Here is a 27,964-nt window from a genome sequence, read left to right on the forward strand (position 1 = left end):
GAGATTAGAAGAGAGGGCAGGAGAGGATAGAAGAGTGGGTAACGGAGAGGGGAGTAGAGGTGAGTGGAGAAGAGGGGGGTAAGTTAGGGGAGAGAAGAGGAGAGAGAAGACAGTGCATGAGAGGAGGAGGTGAAAAGAGGGTAGAGGAAAGGAGAGCAGAGGGGAGGAGAGGGTCGGAGGGGGAGGAGAGGAGTGGAGAAGAGAGGACTGGAGAGGGTACAGGAGAGCAGAGGGAAGGAGAGGAGCGGGGAGGAGAGGAGAGGGGAGAACATCAGATGACACAAGTGAGGAGAGAAGTTAAAATGAAAGGAGAGAAGAGGTGAGGAGGAGAGGAGAGGGGTGAGGAGAGGAGGGGAGAATTTAGGGGAGAGGAGTCGAGATAATTGGAGTGGAGACGAGTGGAGAGGAGAGAGGAGAGTGGAGAGAGAAGCGACCTGAAAACAGGAGAGAGGAGAGGATAGGTGAGGATAGGGGTGGATCGGGGAAGACAGGAGATGAGTGGAGATGAGACAGCAGAGGAGATGAGAGGAGAATGGAGGAGAGGGAAAGGGAGGAGAATAGTGTAGGGGAGAGAGGAGAATGGAGAATGGAGTAGAGGCGTGGAAAAGGTAGGCAAGAGGGGAGGAAATGAGGCACAAGAGAGTTGAGGAGAACAGCTGAAAGGGGAGGAGAGTTGAGGAGAGGGGAGAGGAGAGAGGAGAGGAGACAGGAGAGAACGGGAAGACAGGTGAGAAGAGAAGTGGAGAGGATAGAGGAGCAGATGGGAGAAGGGATGAGCCGAGTGGAGAGGATGGGGGAGGAGAGGGGAGAGGAGAGATGATGAAAGGATAAGGAGGTGAGCAGAGGGGAGAGGAGAGGAGTGGGAAGGAGAGGAGAGGTGAGAGGAGGAGAGTAGTGGAGAGGCGAGGAAAAGAGAGACGAGGGGAGAGAGGAGGGTAGAGATGAGCAGGGAGGGGACGAGTGTGTAGGGGAGGAGAGGGGAGAAGAAAGCAGAGCAGGGGAGAGTAGTGGAACGGAGAGTGGATGTGATGAGAGGAAAGGAGAGGAGAGGAAAGTGGAGTGAAGAGGGGAGGGGCTTAGAGTAGAGGACTGGGGAGAGGAGAGGGTAGAGGCGAGGGTGGGAGAGGAGAATAGAGTAGAGGAGGGTAGAAAGTAGGGGAGAGGAGAGGAGATGAGCATTGGAGAGACGTGAGGAGAGAGGAGAGGAGAGGAGGGGTGAGGAGGGAAGGTGTTGTGGTAAAAAGGAGGCTTCTCTCCTTCAAGGTGGACTAACTGATGTAGTTAATCGATACCTGCCCTTCCGTTGGGATAAAACTAGGCTTTTCTCCCTCGGGGTGGACTAACTGATATAGTTAATCGACACCTCGTCCAGCTTCCCACTGTATGACGAACACGAAAATAAACAAACGAAACCTCAGGTTTATCGTTTTTTTTATGAGCAATGCACGGGAAGGTTCAGTATTGGAACCTCCGAAATAGAAGAGTTTTGAAGCATAATTTATATAGGTGTTGGAGAGGAGCTATCCTCCTCCAAAATCATCGATAGGTCTATTGCTATCAGCGAAGTTACAGTGATTTGTCGACTCTTATCAGACGGGCTCCGAGTGGTACATGAAACTGCCCATCTCTCATCATTGTTTTATTCCATTTTGCCCTCTAACCCAGTCTATCCGACGCCTGGTGTGGTTGTCCTGGCTGCTTTATCTCTTGATCAGCGACATTTAAACAAAACTGCTGACTTTGGCTGTTTAAGTGTTACTCAGGTTAAGCTATGATATAATGCGTATAAGTGTGTTATACCTATATAAGCAAGTGTTACATACATCGACAATTGATAAGTTCACTACCTTCGGTATAATTCTGACCCCCTATCTAGAACCTTACTATTTATCCCTTACAATTACCCGCTAATGGCCCTTCACTATATGCCCAAGATAGGCCATTTCGCAATTAATTTCACATGGGTGAGATTCCAGGGTTGTCCTTTCACTTGGGTAGTGCTACTTCCCGAGCTCCTGGAGCTATCTGTTGGCTTCCCATCAAGGTTATACTATGTATGTCCTTTCCGCCGGACTGTCTGATTTCCCTTTCTTCAATGTTTTAACTATAGTACGGGCTAGGGCTTGCCTCTTACGTCAGTTACAGCTTTCTAAAGGATAATACTAGCAAGGTGAGCACCCTTGCACTACAACCAGTACATTGAGTCTAGCTTAGTTCATGTAGAAGTCCTTTGGAGCCAACATTTTCTCGGTGTTCGAATTATGCCGTGCCTGGAGTATCTGCTGTTTCATATATCTTCCCTCCACTTGGGGTCTTCACTGTTCTGCCGAATTTCTGCCCCTCCTGGAGTATCCTCTATGTTGTCGAATGGTGTCCAATTCAGTCGAGTTTGTTTCTCTTTCAATTCGAGTATCGGTTTTCCTTGTGGCCCGCTGGTCTTCGCATAACCTCCTCAGGCAATGTCCATCATTGTCCCATCGATCATTCCTCCTTTAGCTCCAGGGTTATAATAAACCCATTTATATCTGTCTCATCAAGTGGAGTAAAGCAGAAGTCAATATCCATAATGGTGCATGAGGTGTTCCTTTCTTCATTTCAGTTGCCGTGGTGGTCACACATCATTCTCCATATCCTCGTGAAACAGCGATAATTTTGTAGTCCTGTGTTAGTGGGGGTGATGCTCAAGGTGCACCCGTCCACTTGGTTATATCCACAATCATCTTCGATCATTTGTAGTGGATCTCGACATAAAGCAACTTGGTTATTTTTATAACAATCTACATATGCTGAGATTCTTAGTACTGTTCTCCTCAGTTACATTTCTGGTTTGTCATCATACCACACGCGAGTTTGATTCCTTATTTCTCCTGCATTGTTTGGTATAGAGGATCTCCTGCTGTCACATCATACTGTGGTAGAGATAATAAAAAATCTATTTAAATGTCCGGTAACACAGCTGGCCTTTGAAACCCAAGCATGACTGTTTCTCTGCACCTCGCAGGCATGAGTCATGTTTTTGTCTAAGGTCCAGTTGGTAAATATATCGAGTGTTATCCAATCCGGCACCTTTCTATTCTGAAGCTACTCTATGTTATGTTGTATTCCATTGAGCAACCATGCTCCATATCCTGCACGTAATAGTTCTGTCTGTATGGTTTTACTTAAGTTGCGTTATGCTTTATTCATTTATAGTTCTGGTGTGGTCTCGCAATGTGTGGGCCACTGTAATAATTCGCTTTATGCGCCATTACCCAGCTGTGCCTGTATCTTTTCATTATCCTTATCCCTTTCCAGCAATCTCTGTCAGGTTCATGCGAAGGCGTTAACTCAATCATCTATCGTGTGCAGGTCTTTCGTTTCGCAACTCCCGCCACATACACGTATCCCGCCGTGTATTCTGCAGTGTATCCTGCCACGTATCCTGCCGTGTATCCTGCCTCGTACCATTTCTAGTATCCCTCTTTTTCCCCTGTCCCGTTTTTTTTTACCTGACCCTCTTTACACATTAAACTTCATGGTTTTGGATTCAGCGCCTTTAAGTGCTCGAAGGATCATGTTTCTATACAGGCTTATACTGTTTAACCCGCAGATGTTGGGGTAGCTTTATTGTTTAAATTTAGGAATACAGTAATTATTCGCTGACGTACCCTGAAGTGTATCTTATCCTTGGTCTGCCTTATCAATTTCTCTTTTCCCCAGTCTTCACAGTTGGACAGGTTTGTGGCGCTGGGGGTGTGATGGTCGAGGCCCTGGTAGTGCTCACTGTTGCTAAACTAGTGGATGGGGCCGTGTTGGTGGGTCTATCTCTGGAGATATCCCTCCACCACCATTCACAGATGTTGAGTGAAATCTGCACACCCTTCCCCTGGTGCAGTATGTTTGTCCCTCCTGATTCTAAAACACACCGCGGTCTTATTCCCACTAATTATGGATCTATATTATTGGCTCATCCCCAATGTTGTTTCGTTTCCTTGTAACGTTGTTTTATGCCCGTTATTTAACTCTACTGTTGCTCCGTCCGACACCATCAGTGTTTTTGATGTTTTATTATACTAATGTCGCCCAAGTCCCTGTAATACAGGCCTTGCCATCCCTCAGTCTGTTGTCACTGATATGAGGCTGCATTACTCCACGTTATTTCCACGAGCTCTCGAGTCCTGCAAAAAACAATATTTTCCGGTCGTCACTGGTTAGTTAGTGACCATGCTTTTTTAACTGGGTCCAGTGTTTCCACTTGCCGATACTCCTTATAAGTACCATAACTTACCATGATTACCTGATAGAGACCGATCCATTTGGATGCGATCCCGAACCTCTCTGGGGTAATCTCTTGACTGCCTATTTGGGGTGTTTGGAACTTCTGTTTCTTAGTGTCGTTCTCTAAATCCTTGATTTGCTGATCTCTAACCTTTGACTCTATATCATGTAATTGCTTACAGAGTTCCATTACAGATTTCCATATTATTTTAGTTAAAAGTGTATCATTCCTATCGTTTGACTAGGGGTTGCCTTGAGCTTTATTTGTACTCGGGGTATCCTGTCAACCCATCCCTTTCCAGTCTCGTTGATGTGGGATTGTTTTTGCCTAATCCCTAAGCGCACGCCTGTTTCATTATCTTCCCTGTGAAGTGTGAACTTTGATCTGAGTTCAGCTGCAGTGCCGTTATTTTGTTTGCTAGGATCCTGGCTATGGTTTCTACTGAACAATTCCTCGTGGCGAAAGCTTCTACCCACTTCATAAACGTGTCTATTATAACTAAGCAGTATGTTTTCCCCTTGTTGCTGGATAATGGTCCAGTAAAATCTACCTGCAAATTTTCCCAGAATCCCTTCGGTCGGGGCTGATGTCCCATTCTGACCTTTACTTTCCCCCCTGGGTTGCATTTTGCGCATATCACTCACCTTCTGCAGAGGTCCTCTATATCTCTAGATATTCCCTTCCACCACCAGCATCTGGACATCAAGTTTATCATGTTTGTTCTACCTGTATGGACATACCCGTGGGATAAATTTAATAGGCTCCCCTGGATGCATTCCGGGGCCACCACATTCCCATCTTTTCTCCATATCCCGTCGGTCCCTTGTTTGGCCATCTCTGCTTCCACCCCTCCTGTTCCTGCGGAGTGGCCTCTCCCTGTACCTCAAGCATATTTACTTCCTCAGGCCCAATTGTACATGCTCTGCCTTGGGCTTCCCCGGCCAGTGTACCTGCCACTCGCTTTGCTGCTTCATCTGTCCATGCATTCCCCTGTTCATACTGATCATTATTTTTTACGTGTGCTTTGATCTTTATTATCGCACACTCCTGGGGTAGGAAGGAGGCTTCCACTAGATGTTTCCCAATCTCCTCATGTTTAATCGGTCCTCCTCCTGAGGTCGTGTATCACCGTCTGCTCCAGGCTATCATATAATCATGCTCTAATCCGAAAGCATATCGACTGTCTGTATAGATATTTACTCATTTTCCCCTCGCAAGCCTCAGAGCCTCATCATAGTTTCATCATAATCATCTCCTGTCTTAAATACTCACTTAATTATCTTTTGATGTGCCTTTCCTAGTCCATCCTTAAACATTTTCAAGAATGCTGCATCATTTCTGTTGCGGTCATCAGCCCCAGAGTGGTTTTTGTATTCAATCCACTTTCGTTCCCCGTACTCCCCAACCCTTTTCCCTGCCTTTTGAGTCACAGTATTCTACTCCAGTCTTTTGTCAGAGTTCTGTATCACTACTATTTTGCTTTAGCGCGTGGTAACTTCTTCAATAGAATTTGTCTCCTGTGGGCTGAGGGGCACCTCCTGTATGGCAATGTGGGCTGCTCTACATCCGCTGGAGCGAATGGTGGTCGTGCATATCAGTGCCACTGATAAATAGCCATTATCAGGTGACGGGGCCACCTCTACTCCAAACACATTATCCCTGTCTGATTGACTGTTAGGTTGGGGTTGTGGACTGCACTTACCCACCTTGGGGTACATTATCTCTATTACCGTAGGTGATGGTGCTATGGCTGTGCTCTGCACTATCCATCTGGTCCTGTCTTTTTCTCTGCCAGCTTATTTATCTTAGCTTCTAACTCTTGAATGTGATGTGTTTAAGTATCTATCTGTCCTCTGTAGCAGGTGAGTAATATTACATAGGCTTTCTTCGTTTTGTTTTCATTCTGAATATCCCAACATTTCTTCTGTCTGTCAGGTGAGTCTTTTTTCTTTTATTAAGAAATCCAAACTAATAATGTCCAGTATAAAATATCTTTCAATGGAAAGCGTTAACTCCACTACAGGTTTGTAAGAAGGTCTGGCGTCATGACGTGACTTCGAGTAACCATCTGAAAATATTACCACAACTCTTTGTGCTTTCAAAACTTGATAAGAAATTAGGAATCCGTTAAAATAGCAGAAATTATTGGTAAAGTTGTCAAAATAAAACTTTCTCAGCGGGAAAGGCAGCATTTTAGATTAAACTCCAATTTCTCTGCACACCCAATTCAAATACGTGCCAACGAGTTTTTCATTGATTTAAAGCGAGACCACACATTTTAATAGCTATTTTGTTTACAGAAATCCAGTTTCCACGCAAGCTATATACAATCCAGCATTTTGGTTTTTTATGGTCCCGTTCACTGAGCAAATCTTGTGTTTTATTTTCTCTCGGCACAAAATCTAAACTTCGGTGCCGGTCCACCTTTTTAAGAATCCTGTAATTCCCAGTTTTTCTTTCTGTGCTGAGTTCACATAGCTTAGATCTTTTCCCCCTTTTGAATCTGAACTTAATCATTTTTTGATGACCTTACTCCAGTCCATAGTTAAACATCTTTGTTTCTCTTCCTCGGCACAAAGCTTTGTCGGGTTTAACTCATAAGTTTTTATATTTCAACCAATATCCTTTTCACAGCCAATTTAAATCTCGTTTCTTCAAATTAGGTTTTGTATTTTGATGATCTTCCTCCAGTCCATTTTGCTCAACATCTTTGTTTCTCTGCAGTTTTCAAAATCAAATTTCTATCTTTTGATAAAAACAAACTGTCCTTTGTAAATTCAATTTGATATCCAACATTTTTCTTTTCTTTTATTAATTTTCCATTTATCTCAGCTCGCATTTTATCCCACTGGCCAGTTTTCCTAGGATCCTGGGGTCCCACCCCACAGTTTAGGTTGTATTCCTTCTTGTTTGCGCTGCACACGATCAATACCAGCTTCACTGTGTGATTAACACGTCATGCTTCAGGACATACGCCTTATATTTCCTCTAACGATCACTGGGGTCCACTCCCCCTGCGGTTGCATTCCTTCTTTCTCAGGCATACACCTATCCCACCCTTGGTTTTCAACCATCTGTGGTTCGTTATAAGTTGTCCTACAGCTGACCCCTTCAAATTCTTTATACAAATTAGCTCCTTCCCCGTCAATGCTACAGCTGCATGTGGTAAAAAAACATGCTCACTACCATTTAGCTGTCACGTGATCCAGGTCGGAAGGTCTGCATCCGGTTCATGACGCCAAATGTTGGGGTTAAAAAGGAGACTTCTCCTCTTCGACGTGGACGAACTGATATAGTTCATCGACACCTCACCTTTCTCCCACTGTATAACGACCACGGAAGTGAACACACGAAATCCCAGGATCAACTCGCTTTTATTACCAGCAATTGCAAGGGAAGGTTCAGTCGTGGAACCTCCGAAATACAAGAGTTTTCAAGCATAACTTATACAGGTTTTGGAGAGGAGCTATCCTCCTGCAAAATCATCGATAGTTCTATTGATATCAGCGGAGTTACATTGATTTGTCGACTCTTATCCGACGGTCTCTGAGTGGTAAATGCAATAGTCCATCTCTCCTCATTGTTTTGTTCCATTTTACCCTCTACCCCAGTCTATCCGACGGTCAGAGTGGCTGTACTTGCTTATTTATCTCTTCCTCAGGGACGTAAAAAAACTGCTGACCGGCTGTTTAAGTATTACAGAGGTTACGGATTCAGTTCAATGCGTTATACATTTGCGCTGTACCTACATAAGCACGTGTTACCGACGTAGCAATTATAAGTTCAAGAACTTCATCATAATTCTGAGCTCCGATTTGCAACCTTATAATTTATCCCTTGAAGGGGTCGATGCAAAGCCTCTATCATTGTTCCCCATGAGTCCTCTAATTGTTTGGTGAGACGTTTATTCTCTCTGCTTAGACCTTCATTTTACATCTCAAGATTTCCTAATTGTTTACATTGCAGTCCCTACGTGAATTGCATTGATACGCTGCTGTAGCATTACTGCAGTAGCTGAGGCAAATTGACTCTGCAAATTCACAATTTTCTGTTTAATGTCTGAATCTATTTTCTGCAATTATTCATTCTTAGCCGAATTTTTTTTTCCAGTTCTGATATTTTATCCTCTAATTCTTTCTTGACATTTGATTGACGTCCTGCGAAGTACGAAGCTGCACAGGTGACTAGATTCATCGCCTTACCCAGCTTCCATTTCTTAGCTTTAATCTGTTCATCAATGAAAGTGACCGTATCCTTAAGGGATACATTCGGATTCTTCCCTAGGCAATCTACCAACAGTGTCTGCACTTGCGTTTCGTCACATCTTTTTTCTAACTTTTTCTGATACTCTTCCAAAAGACACTCCTCCGGCATCTGAAAATTAATAATTTTTAAGTAAGCTTCCTTAATGAAGATAACAGTCACTAGCAGTTGACGTAAATCAACCTTACACAAGATTTGATCTGCCTTGCATCTGCTGGTGACACACAAGAACTTGTTTTCAAATGGACAGAAAAAATTATAAGAGTTCCCAATTAACTTGATTATTGAGTATATTGCATTTAGTTCAATATCTCTTTGTTTTGTTCCTTCGTGGTCGCCAGATGTAGTTTTTAACCAATGAGCAGCTTTTTGCCGCTTTGCTAACTATAGCAATTCAGCTATTTCCAGGGTATATACTTAATTCAAACTGGGAAACTCTTGTTCACATCATACCAAATACTTTTAATACAGGTATAGTGAGTAAAAACAGTGTTTTATCAAGTAAATTACATTCTGTTACAAAAAGTAATACTTAACAAATTATAGTCACAGTCTAATTCTCGATATCGTCCTCTCGAGCTGACCGTGGAGCCGACTCCTTATCTCCTGTTCGCTTGATTCGCACTGCCTTCTGAGTAGAAGAGCTGTTACTTTATACCATTTTTCTCCCATTCAAAAGCTGTGAAAATTTACAGCTGTTGTAGCCTTACAGTAGATCATATTATCTACTGCCTTTGACTTTCTATGTTATCTCTATCTCCCTCCCTCTCTGTGGCAGGAAACACTTCTCTGAGAACAATTATACAGACCATGGTCACTCAGAATTCATTACTGAGCTTGGCTTTACAAAAATATGACAAGAACTGGTACGCAATGTATACCTTTATGTTATTGATTAATAATTTTGGCCTTGATGTTTCTATTTCTAAATGAAGCTTTATCAGCAGTTACAAAAATTGATAAAATAGTAATGACACAATTTTAAAATTATGCTTTGTTCATGTTTGTAAATGTATATGTGTTGTTATGTCGAAATGTTTGTTTATGTTGATGAGTAAGTGTGTGTGAGTTTTCGTGTAACATTGTGTTCACATGTAAGTGTGTGTGTGTGTGTGTTTTGTGTTAGTTTGTGTTTGGATTTATAGGCATGTCCATGTTTGTGTAAGTGTGTTGAGGTATGTGTTTTCCTGTAAGTGTATGGTTATGTCTCAATGTTGTTCATGTTTGGTGAGTGTTTGTGTGTGTATGTTTCGTGTAAGTGTGTGTTTTGCTGTGTGTGTATAAGTGCAATAGTGTGTTTGCATGTAAGCGTGTGTGTGTTTTGTGTAAATCTGTATTTGATTTGATGCATTTGTTTACGAGTGTGTGTGTGTTTTGTGCAAGTCTGTGTGTGGATTGATGTGTGTGCAAGTGTGTTTTTGCAAGTGTGTGTGTGGGTAGATGTGTGTGTTTATGTGTGTGTAAGTGTGTATAAATGTGTTTTGTGTAAGTGTGTTTGTGTGGATTGATGTGTGTGTTTATGTGTGTGTAAGTGTGTGTGTGCTTTGTGTAAATGTGTGTGTAGATTGATGTAGGTGTTGATATGTGTGTAAATGTGTGCAAGTGTGTTTTGTGTAAGTGTGTGTCTGGATTGATATGTGTGTCTATGCTTGTGTAAGTGAGTATAAGTTTCTGTTGTGTTAGTGTACGTTTCGATTGACGTGTATTATTGTTTTGTTCAAAGTTTCAGAGAGTACCAACAACTGGATTTGACAATGATGGTTTTCATTATATTCTAGTCATGTATAATATTATGTTTCAGGTTGTTAGTATGTCTTTATATGTAAGTCTTTGTGTTTCATGTGTAATTGTGCACTTACACAAAAACACAAACTTATACAAAATCATCAAAACACTTACATGTGAACACACACAAACTCACTTTCACATGTATTCTCCTCCGCTCTGTGTAAATGTGTTCTGTGTGAGGAGCAAGGTGACATCAGCCGAACGAATGCAACAATTCAACCGATGGCCTTCAGCAACATCAGGGACACAACTGTGAGAAACTCGGAGAGGATTCAGTCACCAGTTTAGACATGGCCCATTAGAATTCAACATGTTAGTTTACAATTAACAGGGACTGTTGCACCCCCAAGCCTATTTAAAAATATTATGTGGAATAAATAGTTATTTCAGAATATAATACTCATATGGCAAGTTTAAAATGTTTAGATCATGGGTTAGAATGTACGATGGCAACTTAGTGCATTTAAAAGAGAGTGGTTCACTTCCCATCTCCCTGCGGGAGGGGCAGTGGGGGTTACATGAATTACACGTTTCCCTTTCTCCTCTCGCTGGTGCGTGTGAGAGGTACAGTGAGTTAAAATTACCCTTTACTCCCTCTCAGCTGAAGTTACCTTCAGGAATCCTGTAATGAGAGAACTCCACCCAGTTTCTAACTCATTCTGTATGTGAACTGGGAGCGCTGGCTGCACAAGCCTTGGGAACGAGATCCGAAACACCCTACTTCAGATAAAAAGCCCTCACATTGGCCAAAATAGGAAACATAATTAATTGAGTGGCTGTGTGTTTAACTCACGATGGAAGAAAAGCCATTTATTGTTTTTTATTTAAGAACTGAAATGCAATCGAGACATTCTCATTGACAAGAATGACTACGAAAGCAATAAAGGAAGGAAAGACAGATTACAAAGGTAAACTTGCGCAAAACATGAAAACGGATAGTAAAAGCTTTTACCGATATGTAAAACGGAAAAGAGTGACTAAAGTAAATGTTGGTCCCTTAGAAGATGAGAAGGGGGATTTAATAATGGGAAATGTGGAAATTGCTGAGAGCTTAAACAATTATTTTGCTTCGGTCTTCACAGTGGAAGACACAAAAACCATGCCAGAAATTGCTGGTCAAAGGAATGTGGGAAGGGAGGACCTTGAGACAATCACTATCACTAGGTGCGTAGTGCTGGACAGGCTAATGGGACTCAAGGTAGAAAAGTCCCCCGGTCCTCATGAAATGCATCGCAGGGATAAAGAGATGGCGGAAGTTATAGCAGATGCATTCGTTAAAATCCACCAAAACTCTCTGGACTCTGGGGAGGTACCAGCGGATTGGAAAGCAGATAATGTAACACCTCTGATAAAAAAGAGGGCAGACAAAAGGCAGGTAACGATAGGCCGGTTAGTTTAACCTCTGTAGTGGGGAAAATGCTTGAAACTATCATTAAGGAAGAAAGAGCGGGATATCTAGATTGGAATAGTGCAATCAAGCAGACGCAGCATGGATTCATGAAGGGGAAATGATGTTTAACTAATTTACTGGAATTCTTTGAGGATATAACGAGCATGGTGGATACAGGTGTACCGATGGATGTGCTGTATTTAGATTTTCAAAAGGCATTCGATTAGGTGCCACACAAAAGGTTACTGCAGAAGATAAAGGCACGTGGAGTCAGAGGAAAAGTATTAGCATGGATAGAGAATTGGCTGGCTAACAGAAAGCAGAGAGTCGCGAAAAATGGGTCCTTTTTTGGTTGGAAATCGGTGGTTAGTGGTGTGCCACAGGGATCGGGGCTGGGACTTCAACTGTTTACAATATATATAGATGACCTGGAAGAGGGGACAGAGTATAGTGTAACAAAATTTGCAGATGACACAAAGATTAGTGGGAAAACGGGTTGTGCAGAGGACACAGAGAGGCTGCAAAGAAATTTAGATAGGTTAGAGAATGGGCTAAGATTTGGCAGATGGAATACAATGTCGGAAAGTGTGAAGTCATCCAGCTTGAGGGAAAAAAAACAGCAAAAGTGAATATTATTTGAATGGGGAGAAATTATAACATGCTGCGATGCAGAGGGACCTGGGGGTCCTTGTGCATGAACTCTTTTAGGAGCAAACAAAAAACATTAAGCCGTGCCCCCCGATCTGGGGGAAACACCAACAGTTACAAGGTTTATTTTTGGCACAAAAACATATTTTTTCTCCAAGTGCCCCCTATAAAAGGGGAGGGGGACAAATAAAAGCACCGGCAATTAAAACAAATTAACTTAAAAACATGAAATCAAGTTAAAATTTGGTTGCCGGGCGTGATGATGCACTCCAGTCCCTCCGGTGCCCACCTCTTGCGGAAGGCCACGAGCGTACCAGTGGACACCGCGTGCTCCATCTCCAAGGACACCCTTGACCAGATGTATGCGCGGAAGAGAGGCAGGCAGTCTGGCTGAACGACCTCTTCGACCGCCTGCTGCCTGGACCGGCTGAGCGCCCCCTTGGCCGTGCCCAGGAGCAGTCCTACGAGGAGGCCCTCGGACCTACCCGCTCCCCTCCGCACAGGGGGCCAGAAGATCAGGAGTGTGGGACTGAAGTGCAGCCAGAATTTCAGGAGCAGCCCCTTTAAATAACAAAACAGGGGCTGCAACCTCGTGCACTCAATAAAAACATGGAACATGGACTCTTCCAGACAGCAGAAATTGCAGGCGGCCTGGGAGCCCGTGAACCGGCTTAAAAATTTATTGCACGGCACTGCTCCGTGCATCACCCTCCAGGCCAAGTCCCCGGCAAATAGTGGGAGGACCCCTGCGTAGAGTGCCCTCCATCGGGGACCCCCGCCTCCTCCGGACGGCAAGATGGTACGCCATGGCGTGTCCAGACGGCAGGCAAGGATGGCAAAGTTGAGAGTGTGCAGGAGCAGCCCGTACAGCAAACCCCTCCGCGCGGAACTGAAAGGCACGGAGGGGATTTCCCCGAGGCGGCTCAAGTTGTGAGGCGCCGGCCCCCGAGGGAGGATCCGGGGTTTGGCGCCGATGAGGAATTCCGTCCGGACGGTGGTCAGTTCGGATGGGATCTCCCCACGTGCTTGAGCCTCCTCGATGCACCTAACGGAGTCAGGGCCCAGAGCTGTTTTTAGCGACTCGATGGCATCAGCCGCGCGGCGGACGTTGGCAGAATTTAGGCGCCGCGCCAGCGTGTCTGGCGCCATCCAACCCGCTCCTCCGCCATCGAGCAGATCCCTGACCCTGGTCACCTCACCAGCCAAAGCCCTCTCATCCGACTGCCACCTAAAACCTCGGTCGTGGAGGTACGAATTCCCGAGCAGCGGCTCCTGCAGGATGGCCGCCACTCCAGCCGGTGGAGAGCTCCGCTTGGTGGAGACTTTGTTCCAGAACCTGGTGAGTTCCTTGTAAAAGACAGGCAGCTCCCGGAGGGCGGTCCTGATGCCCCCCACACTCACAAACAGGAGCTGCGTGTCGTAGTTGGGGCCGTGCTGCTGGCGGAAGAAATACGTCGCCAGAGCACACCACCTAGGAGGGGGCTCGACGTAAACGTATCTCTGCAGGGTCTGAAGACGGAAAGTCGCGAGCTGGGCGCTGACGCACACCAACGACTGACCGCCATCCCCAAGCGGGAGACTCAGGACCGCGGCAGAGACCCAGTGCTTCCTGTTGTTCCAGAAGAAGTCCACCAGCTTCTTCTGTATCTTGGTGACAAACGCAGGGGGAGGGGTCAAAGTGACCAGCCGGTACCACAACATGGCGGCCACCAGCTGGTTTATGACTAGCGCTAGACCCCTGTAGGACAGCACTCGGAGCAGTCCAGTCCAGCGCCCTAGGCGAGCGGCGACCTTGGCCTCCAGCTCCTGCCAGTTCGCCGGCCAGGCTTCCTCGTCGGGGCTAAGGTAGACTCCCAGATAGAGGAGATGGGTCGTGCTCCAGGCAAAAGGCCTGAGCTCCTCCGGCAGGGAGTCCACCCGCAACTGACCCACCAGGAGTCCGGAACATTTCTCCCAGTTGATCCTGGCGGAGGACGCGGCCGAGTAAATCTCCTGGCACTCACACATCCTCCGCAGGTCAGCGGGATCCTCTACCGCGAGGAGCACGTCATCGGCGTAATCCGGGAGGACGACTTCCACGCCCGGCCCTTGCAGAGCCAGTCCCGTCAACCTCGTCCGCAAGAGGCGCAGGAAAGGCTCCACGCAAACGGCGTATAACTGGCCGGACATGGGGCATCCCTGGCGCACCCCTCTCCTAAAGCGAAGGGGCGCCGTCAAGGACCCGTTAACCTTAATCAGACACTCTGCGGCGGCGTACAAAAGTCGGATCCGGGCGACGAAATGCGTCCCGAACCCGAAAGCGTGCAGAGTTCCGAGCAGATAGTTGTGATCCACCCTGTCGAACGCCTTCTCTTGGTCGAGGGATAGGAAGGCGACCGGCAGACCAGCCTCCTGGGAATAATGGATGAGTTCCCGGACCAGATGGATGTTATCATGGATTGTCCGGCCCGGGACCGTGTAGGACTGGTCGGGGTGGATCATGCGGTCCAGCACGGCACCAAGGCGAGCAGACATCGCCCTGGCGAAGATTTTGTAGTCCGTGCTGAGGAGGGAGACTGGGCGCCAGTTATTAAGGAGGCGGAGATCGCCCTTCTTAGGCAGCAGGACAATGACTGCCCTGCGCCAACAGAATGGCATCTCCCCGGTCACCAGACTTTCCCACAGGACCCGCGCGTAGTCGCCCCCCAGGACGTCCCAGAACGCCCTGTGGAACTCCACGGTCAGCCCGTCCAGCCCCGGGGATTTTCCCCTCGAGAGCCGGTCGAGGGCGCCGGTCAGCTCCGCCGGGCTTCGCGGAGCTTCCAGATTTTCGGCGCACTCCGGGCTGACCTTCGGCAGGTCCTCCCACAAAACTCTATGAACTTCCTCGCTGTACGGCTCCAGAGAGAACAGAGCCCTGTAATATTCACGGGCCCTGTTGTTGACGCCCTCCGGATCCGAGACGAGAGAGCCGTCGTCGGCCAGCAGCGTCAAGAGCTGCTTACGGACACTCTGCCTTTTTTCCAGCGAGTAGAAGAAAGGCGGAGCCGCGGTCCAGATCCCGCAGGAAATGGATCCGTGACCTCACGAACGCGCCTCGGGAACCTACGAGCTGCAGGTCCTTCAGTGTGGCCTTCTTCGCTTCGTACACCGTCCGCAGGGCCGGGTCCCCGACGACTTGCTCCAGGTCGAGCACCTCCTTTTCTAGGCGCCCGACCCTGGCCGCCCGCCTCTTGGTCGACCCCCTCACGTACTCTTGATAGAAGACGCAGACGTCAGCCTTGCCCACGTCCCACCATAGCCTCAAGGAGGGGAAGCCCCCCTGCTTCCTTCTCCAGTCGGCCCAGAAATGACGGAACGAGTCCTGGAACCGCACGTCCTCCAGCAGCTGGTTGTTAAAATGCCAGTACGTGGACCCCGTCCTCGCGCGGAGCGAAGCGAGCTCTGCCCGCACCAGGTGGTGGTCCGAACAGGGCACCTGCCGCATGGAGGCCGCCGGGACGCAGGAAACGTACGCCCGAGACACGTAAGGGCGGTCGACTGTGGACCATCCTGCTCCAGGCCTCACCCAAGTAAAGGCGCTGGAGTCGGGATGGAGATTTCGCCAGACGTCCACCAAGTCGAAGGACCCGACCAGGTCCCACAACTTCTCCCTCGCCGTCATGCTCTGCGGGGCACCGGAGCGGTCCCTCGCCTCGAGGGTGCAGTTAAAATTCCCCCCGAGGACAATGCAGTCGCCGACGTCGACGGAGCCAAGAGAAGCGGACACCTCTTCGAAGAAGCGTGTTTGCTGCGGCCGGGCTGAGGGGCGTACACGTTCACGAGATGGAGCGGCACGTCCCCCAGGCGAACCGTTACGTGCAGCAAGCGGCCTGGCACGGGCTCCTCGACCCCCAAGATCTCCGGCTGAAAATGCGGGGCCAGCAAGATTGCCACCCCACTAGAAGTGGCAGTGAGGTGGCTCCTGCGGACCTCTCCTTGCCATTCCAGGAGCCACGTGGCTTCGTCTCCCGGAACGGTGTGGGTTTCTTGCAGGAAGCACGCTGCATATTTCCCCTCCTGCAGGAGCGAAAAAGTGTTAAATCTACGGCGTGCCTCTCTGCCGCCGTTGATGTTGAGGCTGGCTATGGTTATCTTCATGACTAGAGCATAGTGCAACCTCTACCTAACCTATTGTGGGTGGGGGGAATGGAGTCGTTTGTTGACCTCCACTCCTTCAGCAGCCCAGTGAGGAAACCTTTGAGCCGGCGCAGCTCAAGGCCTTGCGCCTTTAATAAGGGCCCGCCCGCGGCCATGTTTTTAGCGGCGGTGCGGACGGACGCGATGAGCAGCCCCGGCTCGGACCATCTTTCCCGGGCCAGATGGGTTCGGTTGCGGCGACCCTGGCTCTGGACCAAAAAGTCCCGGAGTTCCTCTACGGGAATGACGGGGGTATCAGCGGCGGTCACGAGGAGATCCACCGCCTCACTGGCGATGGACTCGAGATCTTCTCCCGCGTCCTCCACCGAGTCCCCGTTCCCCTCCGGGAGGTTGCCGCTAGCAGCCAGCCCGTCGACCGCACGGGGTACGGCAAACGGCCCGGCCGCTCCATCTGGCCCCGGCTCTGCCCCGATCCCACCCCCAGGATCGACGGCAGAGGAGTCCCCACTGGGCTCTTTTAAAATTGGTACTGGGTCGGGAAGCGACAGCGGAAGGGGTTCCTCCTCCGCCCCAGGAACCGGGGAACACGGAGAGACCTGGTCAAAGTAATGTTCCAGGTCCACCAAGTACCCCAGCTCCAAAGTAGGGGGCGAGGGTTGTTGTTCTTCCCCCTCCCCGCCGCCACCCCCCGGCCCAGCGTGTACAGAATCGTTAAAATTAATCCATTTTCAGTTTCTTCCGGGCCGAGCGACTCTAGGGGGCAGATAATTAATAGCTGGGCGGGCTCAGGTTCGGCCTGTTCGGCCCTGCCTTCCTCAGTCCCGGGGACGCTCGACCCGGCGGCTACGCATTCCACCGCTGGCCCCACGCCCCCCACGACAGGCAGATCATTCACGCCATCCCCGGGAGGCAGAGGCCGGGCAGCCTCGACTGCCTCACCCTCCCCGGGGACAGATTCCTCGCGCCTACAGCGCAATTTGGGGGCTCTGGTGGGGGACGCGGGACACGCGGCGGGCACCGACTCCTCTGCGGAGGGATGTTGTTCCCCCTCCGCCTCATTGGAGCGGCGCCTCCTTTTGTTCCTGGGAGGGCGTGGAGGCAGGGAGACCCCCATGTCTGCCGAGGCCTCCCGCTCCACCCCCCCCTTTTTCTTATCTTGCCCGCGCCCGAGCGCCTTTGTGATACTGGTCAAGGGCTCGGGCATGGGCTCAGGGCACCCCGCGCTCGCCGGTGACGGGGTTGGCCCGAGCGCGGTAAACAGATTGTCTGGCGCACTAAGGGGTCCCGCCTCTAGATGTTTCGTCTTCTTCCGTGCCTTCTTTCCGGTCGGACGCTCTCCCCCCCCCCCCGCCGGAGGCCGTGAAAACAAAGGCCTCCGACGATTCCCGCGCACCTACGGCTCCCGGCACGTGGACGCTACGAGGGGGAGGGGTGGCGGCGGCGCCAGCCTTGGCCACCCTCGGTAGTTTGGCGGCTTTGGAGGCGGGGCAGTTCTTGCGAACGTGCCCCACCTCTCTGCAGGCATGTCACCGCACGCCGTCCGACGTCCAGAAGTCGTGGTAGGCAGTCCCCTCGTGCACCACAATAAAACTTCCCTCCGTCGTCTCCTCCCGCGCCAGCCGGACAAAGAGCTGGCGCCGGAAGGAGAACACGTGGCGCAGGCTGTTCTCCCTGAGGCCGAGCGGTATGGGGTTGATCCCCGACCTTACCTCCCCCAGTTGGTGTAGGTGAGGGAGGAGGAGCTCAGCGGCAACAAAGGGCGGGACGTTTGAAATGATGACCCTCTGCGCGGTGGCCTCGAGAGGGTCCACCGGCAGGAACGTCCCGCCCACCGTGAGCCCCTTTTCAAGGGCCAGGGACACCGGTCGCTCCGACCCCAGGAAGAACACGGCCTTCCCAGACATCTTGGAGGCTGCAACAATGGCCGAGTGGCCGACTACCCCAGCCATCGCCCGCACGCACTGCTCGATGCTCATTGTGGGGTGAGTGTAGCTCTTGACCCCGTGTTTCTTGGCTATAAGTCTGAATGGTGGCAGGGCAGCAGGAGGCACAGGAGGTGCTGTGGAAGCGGTTGCCACCTGCGCATATGTCCTCGCTGGCCCTGCCAACGGCGTGGATGGGGACGCCATCACAGGGTCCCTTTAAGGCCTACACCCACCCCAAAGTCACAGGCCTTAATGGTCTTAAATGGCCTCGTTTAAGTATTTGAACAGAGGGAGCTCTGAAAGAGGCACACCTCTCCCCTAGTTGGCAATTGGGGAGGGGCCTTGCTCCCTCTGCTCAGTTGTCTTAATTGTTCTTGTTTTTGTTCACTTGTGAGGAAAGGGCTCTCAGAGAGAGAGGGGAGAGACAGAGAAAGAGTGAAAGAGTCAGGCGGGGTGGGAAAGAGGGAAGCTGCGAGGGCTGATCTCCCCTCACAGCGATGGGTGGGCGCACTCCCCAGATGTCAAACAAAACAGTCCTTGGGGTGGTCTTCGGGTGGGTGGAGAAGGTGTCTTCACCTGGGGCAGCTGGAGCCACACAGATACACACTCCCAACGATGTTATTTAGGGTGATTGAGTTTCTTCAGCCAGGTAGCTCCAGCTATCCAGGCTAGGCAATGGGGGAGGGGTGCTTCAGTGGTGTGTGGGCCTAGCTGTAGGCAAGACCCCCACACACACTTCAACACACACACACACACACACACACCCCGCGATGTTCCGGCCCTCGATTGGTCTTCTTTCCTCCCCCCCACCGATACAACAAAGTCTTTTTGGGGAATGCACCAAAATACACCCACCTCTGGTTGAAGAAGTCTTTCCCTCCTTCCACACTGGTAAGTTGTTGTTCTTTTTTTTTCCCCTCTCTCGAACTCTTCGTAGGAATAATAATGGTGTTGCAGTCTTCTGCTCTCCTCCTCTCACTCTGGATAAATGGTAATGAAGCTCCTTCCTTCCTCCTCCTATTCCTGGTCTGTTCTCAGGGCTCAGTCAAGGCCTCCCAGACAGGAGCAAAGTAGGGAGTTCCTTCTCTCTCAGCAGCACAGCTCCAAGTGAAGAGGCCACGCCTCCAAAGCTCCACCATTGGTCCTTGTGCATCAAACTCTTTTAGGAGTAAACAAAAGACTTAAACCGTGCCGCCGATCTGTGGGAAACACCAACATTTACAAGTCCCTTTTTTTAATTTTTTTTTTTTTTTTTGGGGCACAGAATCAATTTTTTTTCCAAGTGCCCCCTATAAAAGGGAAGGGGGACACTAAAAGCACCGGCAATTAAAACAAATTAACTTAAAAATATAAAATCAAGTTAAAATTTGGTTGCCGGGCGTGATGATGCACTCCAGTCCCTCCGGTGCCCACCTCTCGCGGAAGGCCGCGAGCGTACCGGTGGACACCGCGTGCTCCATCTCCAAGGACACCCTGGACCGTATGTATGCGCAGAAGAGAGGCAGGCAGTCTGGCTGAACGAACCCCTCGAACGCCTGCTGCCTGGACCGGCTGATGGCCCCCTTGGCCGTGCCCAGGAGCAGTCCTACGAGAAGGCCCTCGGACCTACCCGCTCCCCTCCGCACAGGGTGCCAGAAGATCAGGAGTGTGGGACTGAAGTGCAGCCAGAATTTCAGGAGCAGCCCCTTTAAATAGCAAAACAGGGGCTGCAACCTCGTGCACTCAATAAAAACATGGAACACGGACTGTTCCAGACCGCAGAAATTACAGGCGGCCTGGGAGCCCGTGAACCGGCTTAAAAATTTATTGCACGGCACTGCTCCGTGCACCACCCTCCAGGCCAAGTCCCTGACAAATAGTGGGAGGGCCCCTGCATAGAGTGCACTCCATCGAGGACCCCCGCCTCCTCCGGACGGCAAGATGGTACGCCATGGCGTGTAAGGACGGCAGGCGAGGATGACAAAGTTGAGAGTGTGCAGGAGCAGCCCGTACAGGAAACCCCTCCGCGCGGAACTGAAAGGCACGGAGGGGATTTCCCCGAGGCGGCTCAAGTTGTGAGGCGCCTGCTCCCGAGGGAGGTTCCGGGGTTTGGCGCCAATGAGGAATTCCGTCCAGACGGGGGTCAGTTCAGACGGGATATCCCCGCATGCTTGAGCCTCCTCGATGCACCTAACGGAGTCGGGGCCCAGAGCTGTTTTAGCGACTCGATGGCATCGGCCGCGTGGCGGGCGTTGGCAGAATTTAAGCGCCGCGCCAGCGTGTCTGGCGCCATCCAGCCCGCTCCTCCGCAATCGAGCAGGTCCCTGACCCTGGTCACCTCACCAGCCACAGCCCTCTCTTCCGACCGCCACATAAAGCCTCGGCCGAGGAGGTACGGATTCCCGAGCAGCGGTTCCTGCAGGACGGCCGCCACTCCAGCCGGCGGAGAGCTGCGCTTGGTGGAGACTTTGTTCCAGACCCTGATGAGTTCCTTGTAAAAGACAGGCAGCTCCCGGCGGACTGTCCTGACGCCCCCCACACTCACAAACAGGAGCTGCGTGTCGTAGTTGAGGCTATGCTGCTCGCGGAAGAAATACCTCGCCAGAGCACACCACCTCGGAGGGGGCTCGACGTAAAGGCATCTCTGCAGGGTCTGAAGATGGAATGTCGCGAGCTGGGCGCTGACGCACACCAACGACTGACCGCCCTCCTCAAGCGGGAGACTCAAGACCGTGGCAGAGACCCAGTGCTTCCTGTTGTTCCAGAAGAAGTCCACCAGCTTCTTCTGTATCTTGGCGACAAACGCAGGGGCAGGGGTCAAAGTGACCAGCAGGTACCACAGCATTGCGGCCACCAGCTGGTGTATGACTAGCGCTCGACCCCTGTAGGACAGCACTCGGAGCAGTCCTGTCCAGCGCCCTAGGCGAGCGGCGACCTTGGCCTCCAGCTCCTGCCAGTTCGCCGGCCAGGCTCCCTCGTCGGGGCTAAGGTAGACTCCCAGATAGAGGAGATGGGTCGTGCTCCAGGCAAAAGGCCTGAGCTCCTCCGGCAGGGAGTCCACCCGCCACTGACCCACCAGGAGTTTGGAACATTTCTCCCAGTTGATTCTGGCGGAGGACGCGGCCGAGTAAATCTCCTGGCACTCACGCATCCTCCGCAGGTCAGCGGGATCCTCTACCGCGAGGAGCACGTCATCGGCGTAAGCCGAGAGGACGACTTCCACGCCAGGCCCTTGCAGAGCCAGTCCCGTCAACCTCGTCCGCAAGAGGCGCAGGAAAGGCTCCAGGCAGACGGCGTATAACTGGCCAGACATGGGGCATCCCTGGCGCACCCTTCTCCTAAAGCGAAGGGGCGCCGTCAAGGACCCATTAACCTTAATCAGACACTCCACAGCGGCGTACAAAAGTCGGATCCGGGCGACAAAATGCGTCCCGAAGCCGGAAGCGCGCAGAGTTCCGAGCAGATAGTCGTGATCCACCCTGTCGAACGCCTTCTCTTGGTCGAGGGATAGGAAGGCTACCGACAGACCAGCCTCCTGGAAATGATGGATGAGGTCCCGGACCAGATGGATGTTATCGTGGATTGTCCGGCCCGGGACCGTGTAGGACTGGTCGGGGTGGATCATGTTGTCCAGCACGGCACCAAGGCGAGCAGACATCGCCCTGGCAAAGATTTTGTAGTCCGTGCTGAGGAGGGAGACCGGGCGTCAGTTTTTAAGGAGGCGGAGATCACCCTTCTTAGGCAGCAGGACGATGACTGCCCTGCGCCAAGAGAGGGGCATCTCCCCGTCGCCAGACTTTCCCCCAGGACCCGCGCGTAGTCGCCCCCCAGGACGTCCCAGAACACCCTGTGGAACTCCACGGTCAGCCCGTCCAGCCCCGGGGATATTCCCCTCGAGAGCCGGTTGAGGGCACCGGTCAGCTCCGCCAGGCTTAGCGGAGCTTGCAGATTTTCTGCGCCCTCCGGGCTGACCTTCGGCAGGTCCTCCCACAAAACTCTATGCACTTCCTCGCTGGACGGATCCGGAGAGAACAGAGCCCCGTAATATTCACGGGCCCTGTTGTTGACGCCCTCCGGATCCGAGAGAGAGAGCCGTCGTCGGCCAGCAGCGTCAAGCGCTGCTTACGGACACTCTGCCTTTTTTCCAGCGAGTAGAAGAAAGGCGGAGCCACGGTCCAGATCCCGCAGGAACCGGATCCGCGACCTCACGAACGTGCCTCGGGACCCGACGAGCTGCAGATCCTTCAGCGCGGCCGTCTTCGCTTCGTACACCATCCGCAGGGCCTGGTCCTGGACGACTTGACCGAGACGGGACTCCAGTTCGAGCACCTCTTTTTCTAGGCGCCCGACCCTGGCCGCCCGCCTCTTGGTCGACCCCCTCGCGTACTCTTGACAGAAGACGCGGATGTGAGCCTTGCCCACGTCCCACCATAGCCTCAAGGAGGGGAAGCCACCCTGCTTCCTTCTCCTGTCGGCCCAGAAACGATGGAACGAGTCCTGGAACCCTACGTCCTCCAGCAGCTGGTTGATAAAATACCACTATGCGGACCCCGTTCTCGTGCGGAGCGAAGCGAGCTCCGCCCACACCAGGTGGTGGTCCGAACACGGCACCGGCCGCTTGGAGGCCGCCAGGACGCAGGAAACGTATGCCTGAGACACGTAAACGCGGTCGACTGTGGACCATCCTACTCCAGGCCTCACCCAAGTAAAGGCGCTGGAGTCGGGATGGAGATTTCGCCAGACGTCCACCAAGTCGAAGGACCCGACCAGGTCCCTCAACTTCTCCATCACCGTCATGCTCTGCGGTGCACTGGAGCGGTCCCTCGCCTCGAGGGTGCAGTTAAAATCCCCCCCCGAGGATAATGCAGTCGCCGACGTCGACGGAGCCAAGAAGAGCGAACACTTCTTCGAAGAAGCGCACTTGCTGCGGGCCGGGCTGACGGGCGTACACGTTCACGAGATGGAGTGGCACGTCCCCCAGGCGAACCGTTACGTGCAGCAAGCGGCCTGGAACGGGATCCACGACCCCCAAGATCTCCGGCTGAAAATGCGGGGCCAACAAGATGGCCACCCCACTAGAAGTGGTAGTGAGGTGCCTCATGCGGACCTCTCCTTGCCATTCCAGGAGCCACGTGGCTTCATCTCCCGGAACGGTGTAGGTTTCTTGCAGGAAGCACACCGCATATTTCCCCTCCCGCAGGAGCGAAAAATTGTCAAATCTACGGCGTGCCTCTCTGCCGCCGTTGATGTTGAGGCTGGCTATGGTTATCTTCATGACTAGAGCATAGTGCAACCTCTACCTAACCTATTGTGGGGGGGGAGTGGAGTCGTTTGTTGATCTCCACTCCTTCAGCAGCCCAGCGAGGAACTTTTTGAGCCGGCGCAGCTCAAGGCCTTGCGCCTTTGATAAGGGCCCGCCCGCGGCCATGGTTTTAGCTGCGGTGCGGACGGAAGCGACGAGCAACACTGGCTCAGACCATCTTTCCCGGGCCAGACGGGCTTGGTCGCGGCGACCCCGGCACTGGACCAAAAAGTCCCGTAGTTCCTTTACAGGAATGAGGAGGGTCTCAGCGGCGGCCGCGAGCAGATCCACCGCCTCACTGGCGATGGTCTCTAGATCTTCTCCTGCGTCCCCCACCGAGTCCCCGTCCACCTCCGGGAGGTTGCCGCTATCAGCCGGCCCGTCGACCGCACGAGATACGGCAAACGGCCCGGCCGCTCCATCTGGCCCTGGCTCTGCTCCGATCCCACCCCCAGGATCGTCAGCAGAGGTGTCCCCACTGGGCTCTTCTAAAATTGGTGCTGGGTCGGGAAGCTTCAGCGGAAGGGGTTCCTCCTCCGCCCCAGGATCCGGGGAACATGGAGAGACCTGGTTTAGGAAATTCTCCAGGTCCATCAAGTCCCTCAGCTCCAAAGTAGGGGGCGAGCTTTGTTGTTCTTCCCCCTCCCCACCGCCAACCCCGGCCCAGCGTGTGGATGTATATTACAGTTGTCTGCAGTGTCAGTTTCTGCCGAGTCGAGCAAATCCCGGGGGAAGTTGGGTATTGGCTGGGCGGGCTCAGGTTTGGCCTTTTCGGCCCCGCCCGCCTCAGTCCCCGAGACGCTCGACCCAGCGGCCACACATTCTTCCACGGTCCCCACGCCCCCCACGACAGGCAGATCTTTCACGCCATCCCCGGGAGGCAGCGGCTGGGCAGCCTCGAATGTCTCACCCACCCCGGGGACAGACTCCTCTCGCCTACAGCGCAGCTTGGGGGCGCTGGTGGGGGACGCGGGACACGCGGCGGGCACCGCCTCCTCCGCGGAGGGATGTTGTTCCCCCTCCGCCTCATTGGAGCGGCGCCTCCTTTTGTTCCTGGGAGTGAGCGGAGGCAAGGAGACCCCCATGTCTGCCAAGGCCTCCTGCTCCACTCCCCCCTTTTCCTTATCATGCCCGCGCCCGAACCCCTCTGCGGTATTGATCGAGGGCTCGGGCACGGGCTCAGGGCACCCCGCGCTCGCCGGTGACGGGGTTGGGCTGAGCGCGATAAACAGATTGTCTGGCGCACCGAAGGGACCCGGCTCGAGATGTTTCGTCTTCTTCCGCGCCTTCCTTCCGGCCGGACGCTCTCCCTCCCCCCCGCCGGATGCCGTGAAAACAAAGGCCCCCGACGATGCCCGCGCACCTACGGCTTCCGGCACGCGAACGCAACTAGGGGGAGGGGTGTTGGCGGCGCCAGCCTTGGCCGCCTTCGGTGGTTTGGCGGCTTTGGAGGCGGGGCAGTTCTTGCGAACGTGCCCCACCTCCCTACAGGCATGGCAACGCACGCCGTCCGACGTCCAGAAGACGCGGTAGGCAGTCCCCTCGTGCACCACATTAAAATTGCCCTCTGTTGTCTCCTCCCTCGGCAGCCGGACAAAGAGCTGGCGGCGGAAGGAGAACACATGGCGCAGGCTGTTCTCCCTGAGGCCGAGCGGTATGGGGTTGATCCCCGACCTTACCTCCCCCAGTTGGTGTAGGTGAGGGAGGAGGAGCTCAGCGGGAACAAAGGGCGGGACGTTCGATAGAATGACCCTCTTTGCGGTGGCCTCGAGAGGGTCCACCGGCAGGAACGTCCTGCCCACCGTGAGCCCCTTTTCGACGGCCAGGGACACCGCCCGCTCCGACCCCAGGAAGAACACGGCCTTCCCAGACATCTTGGAGGCTGCGACAATGGTCGAGGTGCCGACTACCCCAGCCATCGCACGCACGCACTGCTCGATGCTCATTGTGGGGTGAGTGTAGCTCTTGACCCCGTGTTTTTTAGTTATCAGTCTGAATGGTGGCAGGCAGCAGGAGACGCAGGAGGTGCCGTGGAAGCGCTTGCCACCTGCGCATATGGCCTAGCTGGCCCTGCCACCGGCGTGGATGCGGTCGCCATCACGGGGTCCCTTTAACGGCTACACCCACCCCAAAGTCACAGGCCTTAATGGTCTTAAATGGCCGCGTTTAAATATTTGAACAGAGGGAGCTCTGAAAGAGGCACACCTCTCCCCTAGTTGGCAATTGGGGAGGGGCCTTGCTCCCTCTGCTCAGTTGTCTTAATTGTTTGTTTTTTTTTAATTAGGAGGAAAGGGCTCTCAGAGAGAGAGGGGAGAGACAGAGAGAGAGATAGAGTGAGGGGGTGTGGGAAAGAGGGAAGCTGCGAGCGCAGGTCTCCCCTCACAGCAGTGGGTGGGTGCACTCCCAGATGTCAAACAAAACAGTCTTTGGGGTGGTCTTCGGGTGGGTGGAGAAGATGTCTTCACCTGGGGCAGCTGGAGCCACACAGGTACACACTCCCAACCATGTTAATTAGGGTGATTGAGTTTCTTCAGCCTGGTAGCTCCATCTATCCCAGGCTAGGCAATGGGAGAGGGGTGCTTCAGTGGAGTGTGGGCCTAGCTGTAGGCAAGACCCCCACACACACTTCCACACACACACACACACCCTCCGCGATGTTCCGGCCCTCGATAGGTCTTCTTTCCTCCCCCCACCGATACAACAAAGTCTATTGGGGAATGCACCAAAACACACCCACATCTGATTGAAGAAGTCTTTCCCTCCTTCCACACAGTTGTTTTTTCCCCCTTTCTCCAAATCTTTGTAGAATTAATCAAGTTGTTGCAGTCTTCTGCTCTCCTCCTATCCCTCTGGAAGAATGGTAATATAGCCCCTTCCTTCCTCCTCCTATTCCTGGGCTGGTCTCAGGGCTCACTCAAGGCCTCCCAGACAGGAGCAAAGCAGGGAGTTCCTTCTCTCTCAGCAGCACAGCTCCAAGTGAATAGGCCACGCCTCCAAAGCGCCACCATTGTTCCTTGTGCATAAACTCCTTTAGGAGTAAACAAAAAACATTAAACCGTGCCCCCGATCTGGGGGAAACGCCAACATTTACAATGTCCTTTTTTTTTTGGGCACAGAATTGAATTTTTATCCAAGTGCCCCCTACAAAAGGGGAGGGGGACACGAAAAGCACCGGCAATTAAACACCTAAAGTCAAATTAAAATTTGGTTGCCGGGCGTGATGATGCACTCCAGTCCCTCCGGTGCCCACCTCTCGCGGAAGGCCGCGAGCGTACCGGTGGACACCGCGTGCTCCATCTCCAAGGACAGCTTGGACTGGATGTAAGAGCGGAAGAGAGGCAGGCAGTCTGGCTGAACGACCCCCACGACCGCCCGCTGCCTGGACCGGCTGATGGCCCCCTTGGCCGTGCCCAGGAGCCGTCCTACGAGGAGGCCCTCGGACCTACCCGCTCCCCTCCGCACAGGGTGCCCGAAGATCAGGAGTGTGGGACTGAAGTGCAGCCAGAATTTCAGGAGCAGCCCCTTTAAATAACAAAATAGGGGCTGCAACCTCGTGCACTCAATAAAAACATGGAACACGGACTCTTCTAGACCGCAGAAATTACAGGCGGCCTGGGAGCCCGTGAACCGGCTTAATAATTTATTGCACGGGACTGCTCCGTGCACCACCCTCCAGGCCAAGTCCCCGATAAATACTGGGAGGACGCCTGCGTAGAGTGCCCTCCATCGGTGACCCCCGCCTCTTCCGGACGGCAAGATGGTACGCCATGGCGTGTCCGGACGGCAGGCGAGGTTGGCAAAGTTGAGAGTGTGCAGGAGCAGCCCGTACAGGAAACCCCTCCGCGCGGAACTGAAAGGCACGGATGGGATTTCCCCGAGGCGGCTCAAGTTGTGAGGCGCCGGCCCCCGAGGGAGGTTCCGGGGTTTGGCGCCAATGGGGAATTCTGTCCGGACGGGGGTCAGTTCGGACGGGATCTCCCCACGTGCTTGAGCCTCCTCGATGCACCAAACGGAGTCGGGGACCAGAGCTGTTTTTAGCGACTCGATGGCATCGGCCGCGTGGCGGACGTTGGCAGAATTTAGGCGCCGCGCCAGCGTGTCTGGCGCCATCCAGCCCGCTCCTCCGCCATCGAGCAGGTCCCTGACTCTGGTCACCTCACCAGCCACAGCCCTCTCATCCGACCGCCACAAAAAACCTCAGTCGTGGAGGTACGGATTCCCGAGCAGCGGTTCCTGCAGGACGGCCGCCAGTCCAGCCGGCGGAGAGCTGCGCTTGGTGGAGACTTTGTTCC

At 52.6% G+C, this 27,964-nt stretch overlaps 1 pseudogene; it reads right to left on the minus strand.

Moving 5' to 3' along the window:
* Nucleotides 1–27,964, minus strand: part of LOC139235561 (Ig heavy chain C region-like) — a 96,685-nt pseudogene that overhangs the window by 60,162 nt on the left and 8,559 nt on the right.

Source organism: Pristiophorus japonicus, chromosome 23 (assembly GCF_044704955.1).
Source record: "Pristiophorus japonicus isolate sPriJap1 chromosome 23, sPriJap1.hap1, whole genome shotgun sequence".
NCBI lineage: Eukaryota > Metazoa > Chordata > Chondrichthyes > Pristiophoridae > Pristiophorus > Pristiophorus japonicus.